The 24423-nt window shown below is 41.7% G+C and overlaps 1 long non-coding RNA gene and 1 other non-coding gene across 2 annotated transcripts; both read right to left on the reverse strand.

Moving 5' to 3' along the window:
- Positions 1–10158: 10158 nt before the first annotated feature.
- LOC103279525 (uncharacterized) lies at positions 10159–18156 on the reverse strand. The gene is made up of 3 exons (XR_010003643.1): positions 17981–18156; positions 12647–12825; positions 10159–10439 (listed from the first exon to the last, which is right to left on the reverse strand). It is a non-coding gene; the product is annotated as an uncharacterized LOC103279525 (long non-coding RNA).
- Positions 10289–10373, reverse strand: mir122 (microRNA mir-122). The gene has a single exon (NR_129830.1). It is a non-coding gene; the product is annotated as a microRNA mir-122 (primary transcript).
- Positions 18157–24423: the final 6267 nt, after the last annotated feature.

A 24423-nucleotide genomic window follows, 5' to 3' on the forward strand; every position in this document is an offset into this window, starting at 1 on the left:
GAACCTGTCTAGATAGTCCTGAAAAATGTCATTGACAAAATGCTGGAACGTTGCGGGAGCTCCGCATAAACCGAAATTCATAACTCGGGACTCGAATAATCCGAATTTGGTCTGGAAGGCGGTCTTCCACTCGTCCCCTTCCCTGATGCGAACTAAGTTGTAAGCCCCCCGAAGATCCAGCTTGGTGTAAACCTTGGCTCCTCGAAGCCGGTCCAGTAGATCCGAGATTAAGGGCAGGGGATAGCTGTTCCGCTTGGTGATATTGTTCAATGCTCTGTAGTCCACCACCAAGCGTAGTTCCCCTGACTTCTTCTTCACAAACATCACTGGGGAGGCGGCTGGGGATTGAGAGGGTCTGATGAATCCCTTGCGAAGGTTTGTCTCTAGGAATTCCCTGAGAGCTTCTTGCTCTGGTTCAGTCAGGGAGTAGAGATGCCCTCGCGGGATCGGGGCCCCCTCCACCAAGTCAATGGCACAGTCATAAGGTCTATGTGGGGGTAATTTTTCGGCTTCTTTCTCATTGAATACATCCCAATACTCGGAGTACTTCTTTGGCAAGGTGATGATGGGCTCGGTGTCTGTGGCATGGCAGACCTTGGCTACGAGGCAATGGTTTTGGCAGTACGGTGAAGCAAACTGCAGTTCTCTGTTGGACCAGGAAATGTTAGGGTCGTGGAGAGTCAGCCATGGAATTCCCAAAATCACAGGGAAATGGGGGACCTCGGTAACAAAGAAGGAAATCTCTTCCATATGTTCCCTTATCCACATCCTGGTGGGTTCCGACCACTGACTTACGGGCCCCGTCTTGAGGGGGCGGCCGTCTATGGCTTGCACCACACGGGCATTCTTGAAATCATGATATTGTAATCCCAGAGAGTCGGCATACTCTCTATCAATGAAATTGTTGGTAGCTCCAGAGTCTATCATGGCGTGGATCATGACGGGTCCCCTTTTTGCTGACCATAATGTGACCACGAGAAGGAACAGGACCCCGGTTGGCGGCTCTTGAATGGATTTTTTGACCGGGTTGGCGAGCCTCTCTACACCCGGTCGTTGGCTTCCCCCGCCGGCTGTGTGCCAGTCGGCTCAGACGCCTTCGTCTCCGTGGAGGACGCCGCCGCAAGACGGGCGGCAGGCTTCCCTTTGGCTGGGCACTCTCTGGCGAAGTGGCCCCCGTTCCCGCAGTACCAACAGAGGTTTAAGCGTTGACGACGGGCCTTCTCGGCGGCATCTAGTCTGGGACGCACATTGCCCAACTGCATCGGCACCTCCTCGCCTCCTCTGGGGTATGGGGTTGGCGGTGGGGGTCTCCACACTGGACGTGGCTGAACGCTGGCGGGAGCGGGGGGTTTTGCCCCGGCTCTACTGCCCTGGCCTCGAACCCACTGTTTCCTGTTGGCAATCATGACTTCAGCCCGTAAACATTGATCAATGAGTGCCTCGAGGGTCTGGGGAGGATCCACCTTGGAGATTTCTTCCAGCATTTCAATGTTGAGACCCTCCCGGAATTGTCCTCTGAGGGCTACATCGTTCCAGCCGGTGTTGTGGGCCAGCACTCGGAACTCGGCTATATACTGAGACATAGGTCTGTCTCCTTGGAAAAGGCGACGGAGTTTGTGACCGGCTGCCTCCAAATTGTCCTCGATTCCCCAAGTCTCCTTGAGGTGGTCCAAGAAGTGTTGCGCTGATCTTAGGTGTGGAGAGGCTTGGTCGAACAGTGCCGTCGCCCAGCTGGCCGCTGGCCCGTCTAGAAGACTGTAAACCCATGCCACTTTGATGTCTTCTTGGGGAAACTCGGCATCACGGGCCTCTAGATAAGCTTGACATTGGCGACGGAAAACATGAACCTTAGAAGCTTCTCCAGTAAACTTGGTAGGCAACGCCATGGCCGGGAGGCGGATTCCGCGCTCCCGCAAGCCCTTTATTTCTCCATCCTGGGCGTTGAGTCTGTCGCGGATGCGATCCACTTCGTCCTTGCTGATGGTGTAGCTCAGTGGCTGCCCACCGGGCACGGTTCCGGTAGACATTCTGGCCGAGGTTAATTGGTGCTTAGGGTGGCGGAGTCAAACTGTCACGACCCAGGCTACAGAGCACCAATAACCATACGCAGAGGCCAGATTCTATCTAATATCTTTATTAAGGAAATATATAAAGTTAGTAAAAGCAAATGTAAAAGATAGTCCAGAAGCAGACCTTTCAGGAAAGGTCAAAATTAGTCCAAGGAAATAATGTCCAATATGAAATATTAAGGTCCAAAGTTGTAATCCAATAACCGAAACACTCACTTTGCCAAGCAAAGTGAGGGGAGATGACAAGGTCCTTTAGTCCATAAACTTGAGCAAGGCTAGGAAATAACTTGATACTTGAAACAAGGCTTAAAACGTGGAACAAGGTAACTAGGAACAAGAACAAGGTCCGTGGAATAACTTGGTAAAATCCGTGGAACAAGGCAAGGATTGGTCCTGGGAAACAAGGCAAAGTCCGTAGGTAACCAAAGGCTGGGAAGCAAGGCGAAGGCTGGATAGCAAGGCAAGGCTTGAGCGAGAGCGAGGCTTGAATCGGAGCGCGCTGTCCAGACACAACCCGCTCCGTAGGCTGACGAATTGACTCCGCGAAGTTACTACGCGGGTAAAACATCTATATAGAGTCTAACTTTCCCACCGAAGCAGTTCTCTGGGAATCAGAAACGAAAGCTAAACTCTGAGACCAGATGTTAAACTCCTTAAAGATTCTCACGAGAAGCAGTCTTAATTGGCTACATTCTTAGCTGCAATCCTCGCACTCCTGCGCGAAGCTGAATCCAAACTTCTCTGTTGTTTACAAAACTCCCGGCGCAAGAACACGGGAGAAGTAGACTCTGGGCTTGTTTGACATACTTCTGGGAGACAACTTTCTTGCAGGTGCAAGGTTCCCAGATCTGCCTGGGAAAGATCTGGCTGAGAGGAATCCAGTTCAGACTGGGAAGGTAAAAAACCCAAGTTTTCATCTTCATCAGGAATTACAATGTCCTGAGCAGGACTACAAGGCCCATGGATCATCACAATAGTTAACTATGTTTAAATACAGTAGAGTCTCACTTATCCAACACTCGCTTATCCAACGTTCTGGATTATCCAATGCATTTTTGTAGTCAATGTTTTCAATACATCGTGATATTTTGGTGCTAAATTCTTAAATACAGTAATTACTACATAGCATTACTGCGTATTGAATTACTTTTTCTGTCAAATTTGTTGTTAAACATGATGTTTTGGTGCTTAATTTGTAAAATCATAACCTAATTTGATGTTTAATAGGCTTTTCCTTAATCCCTCCTTATTATCCAACATATTCGCTTATCCAACATTCTGCCGGCCCGTTTATGTTGGATAAGTGAGACTCTACTGTATTCAAAAGGATGTCTGCTCTGGAGATTAGGACAGGAGCAATTTATTAAATTTGCACCTAAACATTAGGAAGAACTTCGTGATGGTAAGAGCTGTTCAGCACACAGTAGAATATGCTGCCCTAGAGTGTGGTGGAGTCTTCTTCTCTAGAGGTTTTTAAGCAGAGGCTAGATGGCCATCTGTCAGGGTGCTTTGATTGTTCTTGCATGGTAGGATGGGGTTGGATGGAATGGCCTTTGTAGTCTCTTCCAACTCTATTATTATATGATTGGAACAAAATTCCAACCTGATCAATAATCCTTAAATGATTTGTGAAGACCAGGTAATTCACTAATGGAATACCAGCCAAGGTTTTCCATTTCTTTATATTAGGTGGAGATAGGTATCTACAGTGATATTTTTCATCAAATGGCAGAATTGCCAAATTAATTAGGTTGATTTTGATCAACAGTAGAAATACTGAAGCTTGTGAGTAGGGGACTGGAGACTGAAATTCAATGTGGACACCCACCCACACATCCAACAGTACAAATGCAAAAAGCCTATCTGATAATTCCTTTTCTCTTTTGCATTTCAGCTAATTCTCTGAGCTTTAGGATATTGCTGGGCCAGCATGGCCTTGATATTCCTCTCCTTAGCTTTTCATCCAAAGCCCTTTGAAAAACACACCCTAAATTATTTGCAGTTGCAGAGATTTCTTCCCGGTGTATGCAATATCAGGGGGTGGGCTGGTGCCAAAATTTGGGGGGGGGGGCTCTTTCCAAGGTTTTAGACAGGATATGATCATCTCCCTCTCTCAAGATCCTTTGTATTTTCATGTAGTCTCACAACCAAGAAGCAACTAGGTTCAACCCCACTTGAGAGCTATGGAATAGGTGAACACTGAAGTATGACTCTGGAGACCAGGGTTCAAAGCTGCACTTGGCCATGGAAACCCACTGGTGACTTTGAGAAACACAAAATCACACACACACCCCGCCCCCCAAATAAAGAGCAAGACTTGAAGGCACACAGAAACAATCTGCCTTAGCCTTCAAAATAAAATGAGATGGAGTATCTTTCTGTTTACATTTCAATAACCATTAAAGGGCTGTGCTATAAGTGAGTGATTTAATGTATCTATAGTGTAAATTGAATGTGGGTTGCTTCGTGAGCGCTTTGGAATTATTTTCCTTGGTTACATTCATGGTTGTTCTTTCATTACAAATAGACATCTTTCAGTTGTCATAGCAACCAATTAGCATTCATGCTTGTTTAGGAAATCTGAAAGTCAGAAATGTGATTGAAATCAGTCATTTAAATTGGATTTCCTTCCTGTTGATTAAATAAGATTTAAATCAGAGCTGAGCAATAGCCACAGTAAGGTTGATCGTGTGTCACTAATTTGGAGTGCTGGTAGGGAAAAACCCTATTATTTTCCCCATAACATAGCCACTTCCACAAGAAAGGAGGACATTGACAGAGCCTAAATGAGCCCAGTGATGTCACTTATATTCTTATGGAAACATTGAAAGGATCCCCAAAAATCATGTACTCCTCAGGTGGACTATGGCCCCTTCTACACTGTCACATAATCCAAATTATCAAAGCAGATAATCCACATTATCTGCTTTGAACTGGATTATATGAGTCTACACTGCCATATAATCCAGTTCAAAGTAGATAATCTGGATTTTATATAGCGGTGTAGAAGAAGCCTATGACTCTGGAGATCAAGATTTAAATCCCCACTCAGCTATGAAAACCCACCAGATGTCATATACGTCATATACAGGCTTTCTCCATTTCAGAAAACAAGCTCACTGTGAGGTAGTAAAGCTTTATTGAAGAAAAATGAACATGTTACTATATCCGATTTATTGTCAGAACTGGAAGACCTTGTAGGCATTTATAGGTGGTACAAGTCAAGTATTTCACATATTATTTCCCCATTAGGCAAAACACAATATATGTTACACTTTTGGTAGTCTTCTCCTTCCGTTGTCAGGTAATCAAAACATCTTCCCATTCCTACTCTCTTTACTTTCACATGAGACAAACCTTTAGTTACTTTTTGTCTCATAAAACAACCCATAATTCAGCTTAAACAAGATAGCCCCTCATTGCTAGCGAATCAAATCTTGCCCTACCATCTTGCAACCAATTTTTCCAACAAGCAGTTTCTCACTTTAACCATGACCCTTATCTATATATATAAAAGAGTAATAAAATTTCGGCCTAGGACAAAACAACAAAACTACACATCCCAGAAACACTAAAATTGGCAGCACAACCCCTCATCCATGCCTCTACGTTCATATAACAAAAAGAAAAGAAAAATAAAGTCCTAATTAGAGGGAGAGGAATAATTGTTTTTATCCAATTGCTGCCAGTTAGAAGGCTAAGCTCCGCCCACTTGGTCTCCTAGCAACCCACTCAGCCCAGGGGACAGGCAGAGTTAGTCCTCCCTTAGGCCTCTTCCACACTGCCTATAAAACTCAGATTATCAGATTTAAACTGGATTATATGGCAGTGTAGACTCAAGGCCCTTCCACACAGCTATTTAACCCATTTATAATGGACTTAATGTAAGGTAAAACCTTTACCCTTTACCTTAACTACCACCAATTCCTCAATACTTTATTTCCCATACCACCATACTTCGCCACAGCAACACGTGGCCGGGCACAGCTAGTTACATATATGAGCATTAAAGAATGTACAATTCTAGACATGATCATAACACAGAGTATTATTATAAGCATACAACTGGATAACTGATGCAGTGAAATACAATGAGCTTGTTTGGGTAGACACACTAACTAATGGAGTCACACAGCCAAAGTGCAAGAGGGAGCATGGTAGGACCCAAGGATAGGGTGATCTTGGTCAAGTCACACCCCCATAGCCTTGGAGAGAGGCAATAGAAAAAACCCCTCTGAAAAACCCCTGCCAATAAAATCTCAAATAAGGTACACATTAGGGTATCTATATGTCAAAAATGACACAACAACTATAAAGTGAAAAGTATTTTGAGAAAGAATTTCAAAAATCCCAGAGGCCACCCATGGCCCTCAATTCTGGGATTGGCAGTTTAGGGAGAAGCATTAAGAATTCTCAGCCATAGCCCCAGGGCCTTACCAAACTATAAATCCCGGGATGCAGCCATGGCAATTAAGGTAGAATCATAGTGCTATATTTATATGATGTAAAGTGGTTCCCAACCTTTTGGGACTCCAGGTGTTTTGGACTTCAGCTCCCACAATTCTTAACAGCTGGTAAGGTGGCTGAGATTTCTGGGAGTTGACATCCAAACACCTGGAGGCCCAAAAGTTGGGAACCACTGAATTGTAAAGGGATCCCAAGAGTTATTTTGTCACCTATAAGTAACTGCAACACACACCAATCACTTTTCTGAAATAAAGATGAAGATTATTCAGCGCCTCCTGTTTTAGATATAAATCTTCCCAAGCATTGCTATTTTTTGGCTTACATAATTCATATGTCTCATGTAATTCTTCTGCCTCATATAACTCATGATTCTCAAGCAATGCCATTGCTATGGCCCTCTATGTAATAAAACCCTGAAATACTGGTACTAAGCCTTTGCTGTCATGGATCCCCCCTATGCTATGAGAAAATATATAGAGTTTCAAGTCTAAGTGTAGCTAAGGCAAACTAAGGACAGATGGCATTCCTGGCAATGCTGATTTTTACCCTGGGCTCAAAGCCAGAGCTATTTTATTTTATAAAGGGAAAAAGCATTGGCAACATGAAATATCTTTATGGGAAAGACCAGAGGGGACTGCAATTCAGCAAACACAGTTACACGCAGGAGGAGGGGAGGTTGGTGACATAGCTTCCAGCTGAGCTAAATTAATAAAAGTTGGCCTTATATTTGGTATCCCTAGTACAAAATAAAACAAGATCTGCCTAACACAGAAAAGTTGCTTTCTCAAGTACGGGATTTTGAGAATTGTAACCCCAAAAAGTAATTTTACCAATCTCTTGACACAAGAACCAGCCACAGCCATAAAGAAAAAGGTGGGAGACACCCATAATCCTTGTCTTTATGTAAGCACTGAATATTCAATGTATATAATTGAATACTGAAATTAGAATTGTCCATACCATCATATTTCCCATTTCTATGTATGGTTGTAAAAGTTAGACAGTGAAGAAACTGATAGGAAGAAAATCAAATTGCTTGAAATGTGGTGCTGGAGGAGAGTCCTACATGTACCATGGACTATCGTAAAGACTAATAAGTTGGTCCTAGAGCAAGTGACATCTGAACTCCCTAGAAGCCAAGATTATATACCTAAATTAGATTATCATACTTTGGCCATACCATGAGAAGACAGGACTCATGAAAAAATACAATAACATTAGGTAAGGTAGAGGGCAGTAGAAGAAGAGGAAGACTGCATGCCAATCAGGGAAACCAAAGCCCTGGGTCTGCAAGAGGATAGTGTGACTTGGAGTCTCTCATCCATGGGTTCACCATAACTTGAAGTCAACTTGGCCACAGTTAACAACAAACAAAATCTACCAATGGGAACCCTCCCTATCCTCATTTACCAGGAAGTAGCCTTTGAAAAGGAAGGGGGATCCATTCCTGTCTTGACCAGAAAGCAGCTGGCTGCTGTTTCTACAAGTTCCCATGAACGATCCCCATTTTGGCACACTTAAAGTTGGGGCTCTATTGCAATTCCTCCTTGTGCCAGAGATTGCTTTCACAAAAAGATGAGTGGGAATGGCAGCCTGTCAACAGGGGAATAGACCCCACCAACTTCAATGGCTGCTTCATGGTAAATGGAGATTTCCAGACTTTCACAGTTCCTACATAGTCCTTAAACTGGGTCTACATATGGACCATGAGTACATAACAGCCACAAGTACTATTCCAAGTTTTCGTTTTGTAATTTCTGACTTATGGCAACCCTAAGGTGACCCTATCATGACTTTCTGAAGCTAAGAGTATGTGTCTTACCCAAAGTATGTACACATAGTACCAGGCCCATAGCCAGGATTTTGATTCGGGAGGGGCTGGGATTTTGGTTTGGGGGGGGGGGCTAAGTCTGGGTGAGAGATGATCTACCCTAGCAAACCTTTCATATCATTATCCCAATACCCCCAATGCTTATGGGATATATTGAGCATGGTGATCAGATCATGATATGAATAAACATAACAGTTTAAATAATAAATGTAAGGCCTTCTCGCGGACCACGCTGAGAATTTCGGGGGGGGGGTGTGAAACCCTCAAGCCCCCCCCCCCCGCTACATGCCTGCATAGTACATTTTCATGGCCGAGCAATGATCCAGCCCCCGCTCTCCAGAGTTGTAGTCAAACTCTCAAATCATTATGCTACACAGACTCTGAATTCTAGGTTATACATTTATAACTGTGATACAGGGTCTCGACCAACAGTTTTATCCATCTGTGGTTGAATGGAAGGAATTTGGTATCTGTCTCTTATGGATAAACTAACTGACAAAGTTAGGAATACAAAAACAACATAAATAATTGATAACTTTATTGCTATTATGCGTTCTGTTAATCAACTGCACCAATACTTTTTGTACTCTTCCTCACTGTCAAGAACAGGCATGGGCAAACTTTTTTGCCTTGGGGCCACACTGTTCACCCGGCCGGGGAGGGCCAGGCCAAGAGGGAGGGAGGACAGGCAAATGCTGGGTGAGGAGGGCACAAGAAAGGAAGAGGCCAGGAGGGAGCAGGTCAGGGCCCGGGTTCATCCTCAGGCTGTTCTTCCAGCATAGGATGGGGCTGCTCGTCCCATCCTTATGCTGGGAGGAAAGCAAGACATGCAGCGACTGCCCTGATACTCCTTCCCATCCTCCTCCCTCAATCCTCTGGAGGTCTCTCAGCCACCACGTGCCTTCTTTGATCCGTCTCCTGGCATAAGGATGGGGTTGCTCGCACTGTCCTTATGCCAGGAGAATGGCAAGACACTCGTAGTCTGAAAGCACTCCAGATGGCTCTCAGCTGCTATGTGCCTTCCTCCCCCATCTTTTTGGCATAAGGATGCAGTGGGCTATTGTGTCCTTAGGCCAAGAGGACAGGGAAAATGAGGAGGGTCTGAAGTAAGCACCCAGGAGGTTACATCCAGCCCCTGGGGCTTAGTTTGCCCATGCCTGCCCTAGAAGGTGTGTGTATGAAAACATTTCAGTTCACATCCTCTCCATTGATTTTAATGAAGCACATACACACCTTTGGAATATTTATATGGCAATGATGGAAATTGATCTTTGTTGTTTGCCTGCCAGAGTATGACAAGTTAGCAGTAATTTCACTCAGCACTTAGCTAAATGATGAATATGTACACAGCTGAGTGGTACAGAGCTGAGAGCCAAAAATGGAATTATCCCTCCATTCTGAAGCTTATTCATCAAAAGTCAATACAGCAACAACAACAAAAACCCTTCTCTTCCAAACTAAAACAGCAGCAAATATTAACTTGCTAATGAAGAAAATAAATGCTTTGATGCCCAAATGCTATGCATTTAGCATAATATAAATGGGCTTTAAGATTTCTGTCCAAGGTTGCTTGTTGTACTACTGAACAACACATGTAGAACATTGCTACAATCAGTACATGGTCATGTTGGGAAGAGGGCTCAGCATGTAAAAGTTAGGTTTATGGGTTGTATGGAGAGGGGATGAGATAGGAGACCTGAACAGAACTTTATGACCCACCACCTGATGCATAATCTCAGCCAAATACGAATCCTAAATATCTCTGGAAAAAACAGAAAGGACCCCAGTGTGTAGTTTTAGGAAAGCAGAGCATATTTTTATTTAATGTATAGTCTTTTGACTCCATAAAAGTAAAGAGTTGTCTTGAAAACGGTTGTATTCTCTTCTTCTTCCTCCTGCCCCAAACCTGAACCGATGGCTTCTCTAGCAGTAGCTATTTAGTGTGATAATGGCGTTTGACGGATTGGATACAAACACCATTGTCACACTCCACAGCTCCAGCAGGAAAGAAGATCCTTAAGGGAGATGCAACACTGGCAGCTCTAGATTTATAGAAGTACAACTGTGGATTCCTGCAAAAATACAGAGAAAGGATTAGGCATTTAATGTGCAATTCCAGGAGAAAATACAATAGGGATGCCAACTGTTGTGGGGTGGAGAAAGTATGCTTCATGGCCACATGCAGCCCAAATCACATTTTTGATACCTCTGGATCTCTCCAGCTCCCACAAAAGCCTCCTGAAATCCACAATTTCTAATGTGATTTTTAAAAGAAATTTTCCAGAACTGTCCTAATATACATGCAGGCATGGCATGCCAAAATCCCACCCCTGAGAAAACTAATAACTTGAAGTGGTATGGTGGTGTGGCAGGGCTGGCCCTAGGTAATTTTCAAGTGTAAGTGAACAGAATTTTGGCGCCCCCCCCCAAACCAATCACTAAAAAAAAGCGTTGGATAAGCAAAAATGTTGGATAATAAGGAGGGACTAAGGAAAAGCCTATTAAACATCAAATTACATTATGATTTTACAAATTAAGCACAAAAACATCATTTTTTTAACAACAAATCAACAGAAAAAGCAGTTCAATACATGGTAATGTTATGTAGGAATTACTATATTTGTGAATTTAGCACCAAACATTGAACAGGGATATAGGGCAGTGTGGACTTCACCCGGCTGGAGGGCGACCTCGCCAGAAGCGAAGGCAGGCCAGACCGCGGAGGCAGGAGGTGCCTCAACGGCGCCCCCTAGAGGATGGCGCCTTAAGCAACTGCCTAATTTGCCTTGCGGTTGAACCGCCCCTGTGGTATGGCCATGTTGGGGTGTATGGGTGAAAATTGGCCCTCTCCCTGCGCAGTTTCCCACCCTGCTGAATATGAAGAACTATTGTCTACCAAAGAAGAAAAAAGTTATCTAGTCCTATACTGCCCTATACTGTCAATTTGTGAGTGCCCACACACCAAAAATTATTCTTTCAGCCACAAAACTTGACCAGTCACTTCCTTTTAGTCTAATATTCACAGTTCACAGTTGTGATGATAAATTGGGGGAGGAAGGGACAGAGTGACGACATGCATATTGTGTTATGCCTGGGAAGAGTGACAGGATATAAAGGTAACTAATATATCTGGGGTGTTCAATTATTAATTCTCCTGCTCCATTGTGGGTTCTTTGGCTGTGGTGTAATATAACTAGGTCAACACCTAGTGCTCCTTAGCACCTATGCTCCTTAGCAGTTCTGCCAAGCCACAGTCTATGCTAAATGCAGTTAAAACATTAACTTCTGAAAAAGCACTTGTAGAAGTTTGTCATTTGGCTATGCCCTCTCACAAAAATCATCAGATGGCAAATCTGAAGTTTTATCAAAATGAGTTCATAATTTTTTGTTTATAAACTGACAATTTTCAGTTGGGCAGTAAGAGAAAGGGTGGCATCTACACTGTAGAATGAATGTAATTTTACACTACGAATGTGGCTCAATGCTATCCAATCATGGAATTTGAAGTTTGGTGAGGCAACAGCACTCTTTGGCACAGAAGGATGAAAACCTTTTAAAGCAACAATTCACATGATTCCATAGTATTGAGCCATAGGAGTTAAAGTGGTATCAAACTGCAAAAAATTGATAATGTAGATGAACTATAAGTAACTTTTCCTGGCCTACCCCACTGCCCTCCTAGAACGGTATCATTTCTAGGAATTTTCCAGGTCCTTCAGGATGACTATATGGTAACTTCTGAGGAAAGCATAAAATAGTTTCACCTGGAGTATCTAACACATTGCTAGAGAGACCACTTTCCCCCAGGTCCAAGGTTACAGTAATGAGGTCTTACATCATCATTAACATGATCTTCATCTTCATCATCATCTAGAATTAAAATGTATTAACTAATTTTTAGGAAACATCCAATTGACACTCTGAACATTTTGTTTTTCAGAAATTTCAGGAAATGTTTGGGGTTTTTTTTTCTGTCTAGTGCAGGTATGGGCAAACTTTGGCCCTCCAGGTGTTTTGGACTTCAACCGGCTGTTAGGAATTGTGTGAGTTGAAGTCCAAAACACCTGGAGGGCCAAAGTTTGCCCATACCTGGTCTAGTGAGTTTGGTGTAAAAAAGGTTAAGGATTCTGGTGCCACTACTGAAAAAATTATTTCATTCAAACCATGAGCAGTATCAGCAAGACCAGCCAAGCAATTCTAGGTAAATTTCTTAATATTGTGAATTATGTTTGGTCTATAAAGTGACAGATGCAAATATCACTTTTTATGCAAACATTACCTTCAATGGGTGCTGAAGAAGAATAAGTGAAGATAGTGCCGCTTATTGAATATTGGGCCTCAGTGCCAACGTGTGTCCAATCTGCAAACATTTCAGGCATATTGACTGATTCATCTTGGCATTTTGCATTGGTCTGAATGGATCTCTTAGAAGAGCCAATCACTGGTTCTTGAGGCACGCTGTAGCAAACAGGAAAAAGAAATGAATTCAAAAGGCTGGAGATTAGAACATTATTGTTAGGTTGCTCCCCCTTCCTCCACCTCTATTGCCTTTCATTTTCATTTCAAAAGCCCTTTTGAAAAGGGGGCCAAGAGCAAGCTGTAACCAGCCTGATTAAAATGGTATGGCAGGTGTAGGCAATGTCTAAAATGATTAGTTTTCTCTATAAATTGGCATTTCATTTCACTAAGTACCCGCTTCTTCTTCCTTCCTTAATGAAGAAAAACAATAAAAAAGAGTTGTTCTATCAACATTTGAAAAAAGAAATAGAGAAACTTCCTGGGGAAGTGGAAGGTAATATTCTTTTGTTATATAGACTATGTGGCCTGCAGAAGGCATTGGGATGGCAAGAAATATAATTCAGGGTATTCTGGATGTAATAGTTCTGAGACAAAGATAACTGAAGAAGGCTTTTCGCAGGAATAGATGCATGAAATATTAAAAGATTATCAACTTGGTCAAAGCGTAGCATTATGTGTATTGGCCTCAGGGTCCCAACTCCAGGTACTAGTTTGCTTGCATTTGTTGATGTGTGCCTTCAAGTCATTCATGACTTATGGAGACCGTAAGTCAAATTATCATGGGGTTTTTTTTGGGGGGGGGGGCTGAGTGAGTATGACTCACCCAAGAGCACCCAGTGGTTTTCTATGGCCAAGGAGGGAATCGAATTCTGAACTATATCATTAACACAATGCTGCCCTTCCACATTCAAATTTGAGCTCTGTTAACAAAAGTGGCCGTCACACTAGATGAAGCTTGCTATCTAAAGTGGTGGGGTGAGTTAGCATCCCCGTTTCCAACCATGGAACAAGTATACCCCATTCTGCCTTATGGCTAGCAATGTAGTCTGATGGCTATCAGTGGATTAATCACCCCACAGAACTGGGAATTGCCATCACTGAGAGGCAGCCCAGACTATTCTAAACTAGAAATTGTCATGGTACCTGCACTGATTTATTCACTTCTCTACTTCCTTCTTGTACAAAGTGAAATGCTAGGCTTCAAACCTCCTCTTAGCTCTCACATATAACATGTTTGTCTGGGAGGACAAGGAAAGGGAGACTGCTTTTATCTGTGCACATCTGTTTTGAAAATTCTACGTTTTCAAAACTGTTCAAACATGAAAGCAGAAGACAAGTAAATAATAAACATAGCTATCCCGATCATGATAAGTTTTGACTTCAAGATTCATCCATATTCTCCAACATTTCAAGGATAAAATCCAGGATACCCATAGTGAGGCAGCAACACAATGTGGTCAAAATGGTAAACACACAAGTTAGGAAAGGTCGCAACAGTTTGCTTTTGCTTGATCTTACTGGGAAGGGAAAAATTCTGTCCTATCCTACATGCCTTCCTGGTGAGTTAACTGAACAGAAACTACTTTTTTCACTTTGAACACAGTTAGCAGCAACTGAAGTAACCTGAGAAGGAAGAAGAACATGGGAAGACAAGAAACAAACCCTGGCATTTAAAACACAGCTGAAACAATGATGACTTGAGAGTGTTGCTGCCAAACTGGGACAGCTGGAGGGTATGTTGATCTTGTGTGCTTGCTTTGAAGTGAAACATGCCAAAGAGAGAAAATACATCTGGTGAATGATGTTAATTAAGAAGTAGGATTAACACAACACTGGGTTAGATGATCTGTAATTTTAAACTGATGCTTTTATGATTGTTGCTTTAACTATCTATTTTAATTGTAATTATTACTATAATTGTTGTTTTTGGCATCTAATGGTTGCCAGTTGTGAGGCTGCCCTGAGTTGTTCCTCACCCCCTGGGATGAGAAGGATGGGATATAAATGGATGAAATAATAATTGTCATCATATGATTGTTTGATTGTCAGAAATGGGGTAGATAAAGCAATGCAAGGTAGGTGGGTAGTTCAGTGGGACCTCAAACATCTAAAATACCAACCTTAGTTTTTAGCTACCTGCCTCTCCTCAAAGCAGATGATACCTAAGAATCGAAAGGCACCATATCCTATCTGATCTTGGAAGCTAAGCAGGATTAGACCTGGCTAGTACTTTGATAGCAGATTATCAAAAATCAGGTGCTGTAAGCAATATTTGAGAGAAGCCAACTGGCAAAGCTACCTTTGAGTATTTCTTGCCTAAGAAAACCCTATGAAGTTCATGGCATCGCCATAAATCAGCTAGAGACTTGAAGGCATACACACAGACACAGAAAGCTAGTTATCTGGAAAAAAACAAAGAGCTGAGAAAGACAAACAGAAGGCATTGAGCAGCTTGAGAGACCAATAGCACTGCCACAGCATGGCTACTAAAGGAGACATTTGGCATCCCTAATGGCGCACAATGGAGGCCATTGCCAAGCACATCTTGGCCTGAAAGTCCTGAGGGCTCCCATGCCACTTGGCTCTGTTTTGTCTGGCTCAGCGGCTGCACTTCCTGTCCCTCAATGCTTGGCAAAATGATAAAACACCATTTGGAAAGGCATTTTGAAGGAGAGGAGAGTGAAAGAGAAGCCAAAAGGAAAGCTTAAGCAGAACATTTGAATGTTTGCTGTCACAGAGTGAGTAGGAGTAAGCTCTGTAAACAGTACATATCTAGCCACGGATGTGACAAGCCCCAGGAGCAGCAAGCCACTCAAAGGAGAGCAAGAATGGGATTTAAAAGATGAGGGAAAGGAGAAATGGGGCTCCATCCATAGAAATCCATTCCCAAAAGCAGACCTCTAATTCTCTAGCATTTCACAGATGAAAACCAGGACAAATGTGGTCAAGAGTGGTGTGGTCAAGATGGCAAAAGTTATTAATGAGGTACACCAGACAAGTTAAGAAGGGCTGCAACAGTTTTCTTTTGCTTGAGTCAACAGGGAAGGACAAGATTCTGACTTTCCTCTTCTCCCGCCTGCATTTATTGAGTACCAACTGTTTTTGCACTTGGAGATTAGTTTGCACCAATAGAAATAAGATAAAGACAGCAGAAGGAAGTGAGAAGAGAAGATCAAAATGGAAACATTTTTAAAGCAACTGAAAAAAGTGGGATGACAAAGGATTAATTGGGACTGTCTATGCCAAATTGGGACAGTTGGAGGGTGTAAGGTTTGAAGGATAGGCCCTGGCTTATGTTCTATGCAGTCTGATTTAGCGAGATAAACATTTTAAGTACATATCACTTAAACCCTGAAAACTGGAGATGAAATTAAAGAGGACTGATTTAACAGGACAGATAAAACAGATGGTTCTGTAAACTATTTTTAAAAAAAGGATTGAGAAAAAGAAATAAACGTATATTGGTGAGTCAAGAACAAGGAAGTGTAAGAGAAAAAGAGCCACATTGACTACCACATCACATTAAATTCCTCGTCCTGTGACACTTCCTTGACACAGCCAGCACAGAGTCCGCCTGATTTCATCCCATGACACATTTCTACTTCCAGCTGTGTTGAGGAAGCGTGGAAGAAATAGGAAATCTGAACATAGGAAACTACCTGTGTTCAGGTAGAGAATCATGGGGATAACATGAGATCATGCTGGAAAGCTACAACTTCTGGCGTGTGATGGGCAAGCAGGGCACCGGGCGACAAATTTGGCCCACTGCCTCATGATTTGCCCTGCTTCCTGTCCTCGGCATCAAGGACCTCAATGTGATGAAATCCTGAATCTGACTCAGATTCAGGAGGGAAAGATGGGATAAAAATTTAACAAAGGACCTGAAAATGCATGCAGAAATCATAGAGGAAGCAATTATGGATTTTTAAGTAGACTCTGGAAAAGTTATTTTAGATTATAGCACTGGAAATCCCTCCAGCTCTCATATGAACTTTGACAAAGGATACGCTGATGCCGTTTTGGTAGTTAAAATGGAGGGCAGAACAAACTTTTGAATGCAGCCAGGTGTCAAATAGAAAATACTAAAAGGCTGGCACAAGGATGAATGGATGGATAGCAATACACCCTTAACTTGACAGAATCATTTTTTCCATTTTTATTAGAAGCCATCTGCATATTCTCCAACTGTCCCAATTTGATAGGGACACTTCCATCAAACTTTTGTTGTCCGATTTTTAAAAGTGTTTTTAACATATCCAGTTTATCTTCCTCCTCCCATACTTCCTTTTTATCTCACCTTACATAAATTGCTAAAAATGGAAATCAAAGTGAAAACTTGGGTTGTGCCCAATTCACTTAACCTGGGGAAAGGAGAAGAAGGAGTGCAAACCTGTAAAACATCATGCAAAACCAAGCCACTGCCTTGCGTCCTTCCTCACTGACCATAATCTGATATTGCTTGGTCACTGTTATCCTAATTTTAATCTGTAAAATGTTAGAGGATCTGTAGCTGTTATTTAGGAATCGATTTGAAGAATGCAGAAAACGAAACATCCAGGACTGTACTTTCTTTGGGCTTGACATTCTTGAAATACATGATCATTAGATAAGGAAATGGCAAGGGAATGATATGGCATTCAGCCTGCACATTACTTTTGGCAGCTTTGCAGCAATGAAAGCCACCTTTCCTTCCTCCCATCCCCATAATCCTGTCTTCTGCTTTGGTGGATTTCTGAACATGAAAGTTCTCATTGTGCCAGCAAAGAATAATATCAAAGAAAAACATTCATATAAGCCACATAGAAGAAAGAGGTTGAAGAAGTGGTTGCCATTTGCATAAATTTAATTCCCTCATTCCCCCTGCCCTCTCCCAAAAAAAAATAATCATCCAGTCTAGTTTTGTTGGCTGGATGCACTGGAATTATTAGCTATTTCACACATCTAGCCTTGCATTGTATTTTCAGAACTTGTTCCAGTAATATGTTAGCAATTAGCATGTTGGGGGAAAGTAACTAAAACTCACATAAAATCCCACTTTTTCTTTTGTGGACTGCAATTTTGATATTTCTCTGGCTTATAAATAGAAAGATCCAACCCTGAGTGACTTCACAGCTCTGCTGCAGTCCACTGACCACACAAATAGACTGTTGGTATTAGTTCAAATAACTGAAATATTACAATTTACAATAAGCCTATACAGGTGATTTTGAGGTGGGATACAACATTGCTAAAAACAGATAACCATCTAAAACATTTGATAAAATACACATATATTGAAGGCATATATACAGACCCACTCAAGGAAATCACTTACCATCCCACATAAATGGAGGATGCTCCTGTTTTGTTGTATTGCTGTTATTTGCTCTTTATACTTATGTTGCCTTTGGCTTTTCTCTCAAGTACAAAACATGAGGTTTCTGTCTCTGATGGTCTTAGCTACAGTACTTTGACGGGCTTTCAATGAGTCTGTTTCCAAAACTGACCTCCCCTTGGCCTTTATGGGCTCTGGAGTTTTTATGTAAACAAGCCAGTCTGATAAGTCACATTAAAATATTGATCCATGTGGGGTGGCAAAAAGGAGAGCGGTTGGCTACCTATAGGAACCAATTTTCCCCAACCCCAGTGAAACCACCTTGAATTTCCATTCACGGGAGAGAGAACAGAATAGCAAAGCATAATGATGAAACAACCACCCCTTATTTCTAAAATAAGGATATGAGGCACAGTTTTGTGGAAATTACCAAGTGTGTAGGCAAGATGTGGGCAGCTGTTCAGTGCCTGGCACCAAAGCCAGATTTCCACTTCTATAATCTCCCAGGTAGAAGTGTGGTCCAGCAACACCAGAATGTGGTTAAAAGGATGAGACCAAGCAACAAAAGAACAAAAGAAGACCAAGTAAAGCTATTATTTTAAACAGAGAAACCCTAAAATTTATATACTAAAAAACAAATAAAAAAAGCAAATCAGCCTACTGGAAAAGTCATAACTCTGCCCCTTCCTCTAGTTTCTCTACTGCGAGGTAATCAAATGCTTTTTCTTTTCAAACCCATTTTGCAGCAACTACAATGATCTGAAAACAAAGGAGAAAAGTGGGGGAAAGAAGACATCATAATCAGGACATTTTAAAAGTGGGATGGTAGAGAGCTGGTCCTGCCAAATTACAACTGGAGAGTATGCATCCTTGGTTTTGAATATCATGATTGTTTTTTAAGCTGTGCAGAGAAGGTGAACTGTCACTTCTTGATTGTTATAGAAAAGTCAATTCAATTTTCCCCAAAAAAGAAAGTTGAGGAATCCATGATTTTTTACACATAAAATCCCACTTTTAAAAGTACATGGGTATGTGGAACACTTGATAATAAAGGCACATCACAACTATAGATGTGAAAATCTCCCCTTATCAGTTTCAACCTCTGAAGAACCTCTGAAGATGCCAGCCACAGAGGCAAGTGAAACATCAGGAGAGAATGCTGCTGGAACATGGCCATACAGCCTGAAAAACTCACAGCAACCCAGTGATTCTGGCCATGAAAGCCTTTGACAACACAATTTCAATGTTTCTTTATACGTGGTGTTTGAAAAAGAACTCCCTATTCACCATTTAAATTAAATGGTGAATAGGAAGTTCTTTTTCAAACATCCTGTAGTTCTCCTGCATCATTTACTCTGCCATCTTGACTAAATCCCAATGTTGCATGTTCACACATGTCCTGGCTTTCATACATAAAACATTGGAAGTTATGATATTGTAGTTACAAAGTTATGGAAGGTGAAGTCAGAAAGTGACAGCATATTGAACAACACAAATTGCAACCCAGGGCATAAAACTTCTTTGGAGAGTAAAAGATCTTCCTTACTGTATTTGTTTGACTATTGGAATCATATAAACTTTGCTGAAGAATCTCATATTTTGGTGTGCAGACCCTCCATAAAGAAATGTGAGCATCATATGATTTTTATGAACATGAGTAGCATATTCATTTTACAGAGAAATGCATGGCTAAACGAACTGAATCAATACTTTCATTTGGTATTTAGGAAGAACACAAACTCGTTAATAGTATCTCCTGATTGTCGACCTTTGTTGTCATGAATTTTAGCTGCCTTCTAATGCTGTTTAGAAAACCTGGCAACATTATTTGGATTACAATAGCTCATAACAATACATGATTGCTGGGGAAATCAATTACACATGGCATGTAGAGATTTGATTAGCCTGTGCTAATTATAAATTTCTAGGGCTTTGACCCTATGGGTCTTGGCTTCATTATACTATAGGATAATTCCCCATCGTAATTTGTTTTCTCTCACACAAAACAGGCTCTTTTAAAACAGAATGGAAATCAGAGGATGATCCATCGCTAATTCATAATTACTCCTAGTTAGAGCAATTTGTTTTATTTCCCCCGCCAACCAATTTAATCATTTTCCAACACACATTTACTGCATTACAGTGTTTCATATTTGGTTACTTGCCTGCATAGTTGCTACAGATTGGATTATTGTGAAATTTAATTTTAAAAAAATTCCTTGCCATGTCACATGCAGCCGCTGACCAGAAATGTAGGATTTGCAACAGCCTCATGTGTGACAGTGACCTAATTCCTCACAAGGACGTTCAAAGTAATTTTGAAATAATTAGCAAACTCTTACACATCTTGCAAACTGTCCTGTCCATGCTTCTACTAGCAGGCTCCACTTCTCTGGTGCTTGTTCAATGCCAGCCAAAGCTTAGAAAAATGATGTTTCTAGATTACAGCTCCCACAGTAATTTAGCTGTCTTGGCCATTGAGTTTTAATTCTGAAAAACTTACTTTGGGTGCATCTACACTATAGAATTAGTGAAACCATTTAACAGCCAAGGCTCCATCTGTGAAATCCTAGGAGTTGTAGTTTTACAAGGCCTTTAGCCTTCTCTAATAAGGACAGAAACTCTTTCTTTGGAGGCTTTTAAGCAGAAGCTGGATGGCCATCTGTCAGGGGTGTTTTGAATGTGATTTTCCTGCTCCTTGGCAGAGGGTTGGACTGAATGGCCCATAAGGTCTCTTCCAACTCTGTGATTTTATGAGTGTGGACTCGTGTAATCCAGTTTAATACAATTAATCTGAATTCTAAAACTACATTATGTGGCAGTATGAATGGGACCTCAAATCCACCCAATAAACTATCTGCCTGGCTCTTCCACTCTTTGTTTTAATTTTTATTCTGAATATCTGAACTTGAAAGATATTTTATGTTTCTTGAAAATGTCCAGGATTTCAAAACCAAGCAATGCAGAGGGATGTACCTGCTTTCTGCTTGCCGAAGGTGGTTTAAGGATAACAGACTCTTATCCACACAGGGAATGATGACTAAACATGGATTTGAAAGATTATTGACTCTCTTGGGATTCTGTTATTGCTTTGTGTGACCTTCTGCTCACATCTCTTTTGTTCTTAACAGAAATGCAATTGCAGGGGGTCTGCCTCGGCTTCCTAACAAACATTGGCTTTCTAATAAAAGCGAGACAATCCAGTTGTATGCCTCAACCAGTGCTTGTGATGGGTTGGGACTGAGAGCTGGGCCTCTTCTGATTATCTCAAAACCACGGCAGGTTCATACAGGGGGAAATGGTCTGCAAGACAGCCTGAATCTGAGCAATATCGAGCTTTATATTTATGACCAGCACTTGGGCTATAAGCAAGCTAATGTTGGGCTTCTTACAACTGAGGCCCACTCTGTATTGCCGTATAAAATCCAGATCATCTGCTTTGAACTGGATTATATGGCAATGTAGATTTATATAATCCAGTTCAAAGCAGGTAATGTGGATTATCTGCTTTGATAATCTGGATTTATATGGCAGTGCAGAAGGGGCCTGGGGTTAGCATGGTCCCTGTTACTTGCGACCTAATTCAGATTATCAAAGCAGATAATCCACATTATCACGCCCAATGCCACTGGAGAAATGTTATTGTTTATCTGCTATTGCACCACCTGATAGCCATCGGAAAGAAGCAGCAAGTAATGTAAACCAAGGCATTAACATCTCCGACCCATCCTCTGTTTGGATATCAGCCAGCATGCCAATGTCTTAAATCAAGAAACAGCTTACTAAGATCTACAGAGATACTTGCAGGAACACCTCAGCAAGCGAGAATCCAAAAGTGGCAGGCTAAAACCCGGAACCTCAGTCAAAGGCTGATACCAGATGAGAAACATCTTCCTGGGCACACAGAAGATTGGGCTACTTGAACAGACTGCGCTCTGGCACCACAAGATGCAGAGCCAATCTCTGGAAATGGGGCTACAAAGTGGAGTCCACAACCTGTGAGTGTGGAGAAGAGCAAACCACAGACCACTTCCTACAATGCAGCCTGAGCCCTGTCACATGCACAATGGAGGACCTTCTTACAGAGACACCAGAGACACTCAAAGTGGCCAGCTTCTGATCAAAGGAAATTTAGTATAATGCCAAGTTTTAACTTTTGCTTCTGACATGATAAATAAATCTGCATTCTCTGCTTTGAACTGGGTTATCTGAGTCTATACAGCCACATAATCCAGTTCAAAGCTGGTAATGTGGATTTTATATGGCAGTGTAGAAAGGGCCTTTATTAGGGTCAAGCCATGCGCTTCATCTGTGCAAGCTGGAGAGAGTAATGCTGCATAACTAACCCAAGGTCCCAAAAGCTGCTGCTGCCTCTTTCAGGGATTTTGGCTAATTTACCTGTCAGCCTGGTGACTCATGCAAAGCGAACACTTTAGGGTCAGAGAAGAGCAAACTTTAACTCTGCAGCTTCTCTCTCATCGCTGGAAACATCTATCATCCCTCACTTAAACATTTATTACTGTATAGATACATTTTGCTCAGAAAGGCTTCCCAGGCTGGCAGGAGTAATTTAGATTCTCATCTCGTCAACGTCTTCTTTTTAAAGATCTCACAGCCAGCTTTTAACAGCTCTAATGTTAATTATCTAGCTACAAGGCATTACTGAGAAGGCTTATTTAAAATCTCACTTGCACCAGAGAGCTCATTTTATTTTTATGAACCAAAGTACCCATCCCTCTGTTTTATCCAGAATTGCTACAAGAAAGGAATTAACAATGCAAACCCATGCATGCTGTTGCTCTTGTGCCTTCAAGTCATATTTTATCATGGGGTTTCCTTAGCATGATTTATTCAAACTCTTAGACTCTTTCTGAGGCTAAGAGAGTGACTTGCCCAAAGTCATCCATTGGGTTTCCCAGGCCAAACGGGGATTCAAACCATCTGTAGGTCATAGTTCAATGTTCAAACCACTACATCGTGCTGTTTCTCCCTGTTAATGCTACCTTAAAATCCCACTGTGTTCAATAAGGCATATCCTGTACTAGTTAAGTATACCATCTGGGCTATGTAGGGATTATGACTATGTAGCAGGTACAAAATTCTGGCATTATTTTATGCACAGAAAAAGCTGTTTCGTGTGCAGAAAAGGTTGGTTTCTTTGCAAAACCACCATGTGAGAATTTTGCACAGAGTAAATCTCAAATTGTGAATAACTTTCAAAATTTGTTTGGTTTTTGAAGCCTTTCTCTTAGAATTGATACACTTACTCATCCCTTCCATCAGGTACATTTGGTTCTCCGTATTCAGGGATTCTGCATCCGTGGATCCCATCCTCCATGGCTTGAAAAGATATATATATGTTTAAATCCAGGAAACAAACCTTGATTTTAGCATTTTATATAAGGGATACAACTTTACCAAGCCAGTGCATATAATAGAACTTGAGCATCAATGCATTTTCATCTCAACTGGAGGTCCTGGAGTCAAGCCCCAGAAGATCCCAAGAGCCCACTGAAATTTAAAAATAGATCCTCATAGTCACATAGATTGGCAAAACTCCCACCCATGTGTGTTACGTTAAAATACCTTTGAGATCCACAAGACAAGTTGAGATCTGTGTAATACAGATTAAAAATATAAACAATGACTCTACAATATAAAAATATAAACAATGACTCTACAATAAATAACTTAAGGAAACAGACTGAAACAGACTGAAACTAAATAACATAGAGGCCGGAGGGATGTCAATAATGAACTACTTCCCCAAAGGTCTTCCAGAACAACAAGTCTTTACTTGTCTGAAAACAATATGCGTGAGACCTCACGTCTTCCTAGAAATGAATTACTGCAATCTGAGTGAAACTCTAAAGAAGTCTCTGTCTGATGTAGCCATTGACCTCATAGACTCACAGAGATTCATTTGGCAATATAGGACAGACCTCAGAGAATGGTTGAACTGAGTGAGTAAACCAGCAAGTGGCATTCTGTTTAAGCCAGATCTGGTGGATTCTGGGAGTTATTGTCCAAAAATCCTATTTCCCTAAGTTCTGGAAAAGCTACCATTTACAATCCCTTTCATTAGCTGGCTCTACATTGTAGAATTAATACAATCTGATGCCATGACTCAGTGCAAGGGAATCCACCAGCACTTTTGGATAGAAGACCTTTTAAAACTGCAACTCTCATGATTCCATACTATTGAGCCATGGCAGGTAAAGTGATGTCAAATTACATTAATTCTTTGGTGTAGATTCTCTCCTCCCCCCCCCCCCCCTCACACACACATTCAACACAGCCTGAGCAAAATGTCCTGTAACAGTGATAAACCACATTTCAAAACAAGAGAAAGAGAGAGAGTCAGAGATAGGGCTTATGTTGAAAGAGATGAAGAAAACCCCTTTATTTGCTTGAGATTGATAGCAGAAGGGAGAGATATCACC

The sequence above is a fragment of the Anolis carolinensis genome, chromosome 2, assembly GCF_035594765.1.
Source record: "Anolis carolinensis isolate JA03-04 chromosome 2, rAnoCar3.1.pri, whole genome shotgun sequence".
In the NCBI taxonomy this organism is placed as follows: Eukaryota; Metazoa; Chordata; class Lepidosauria; order Squamata; family Dactyloidae; genus Anolis; species Anolis carolinensis.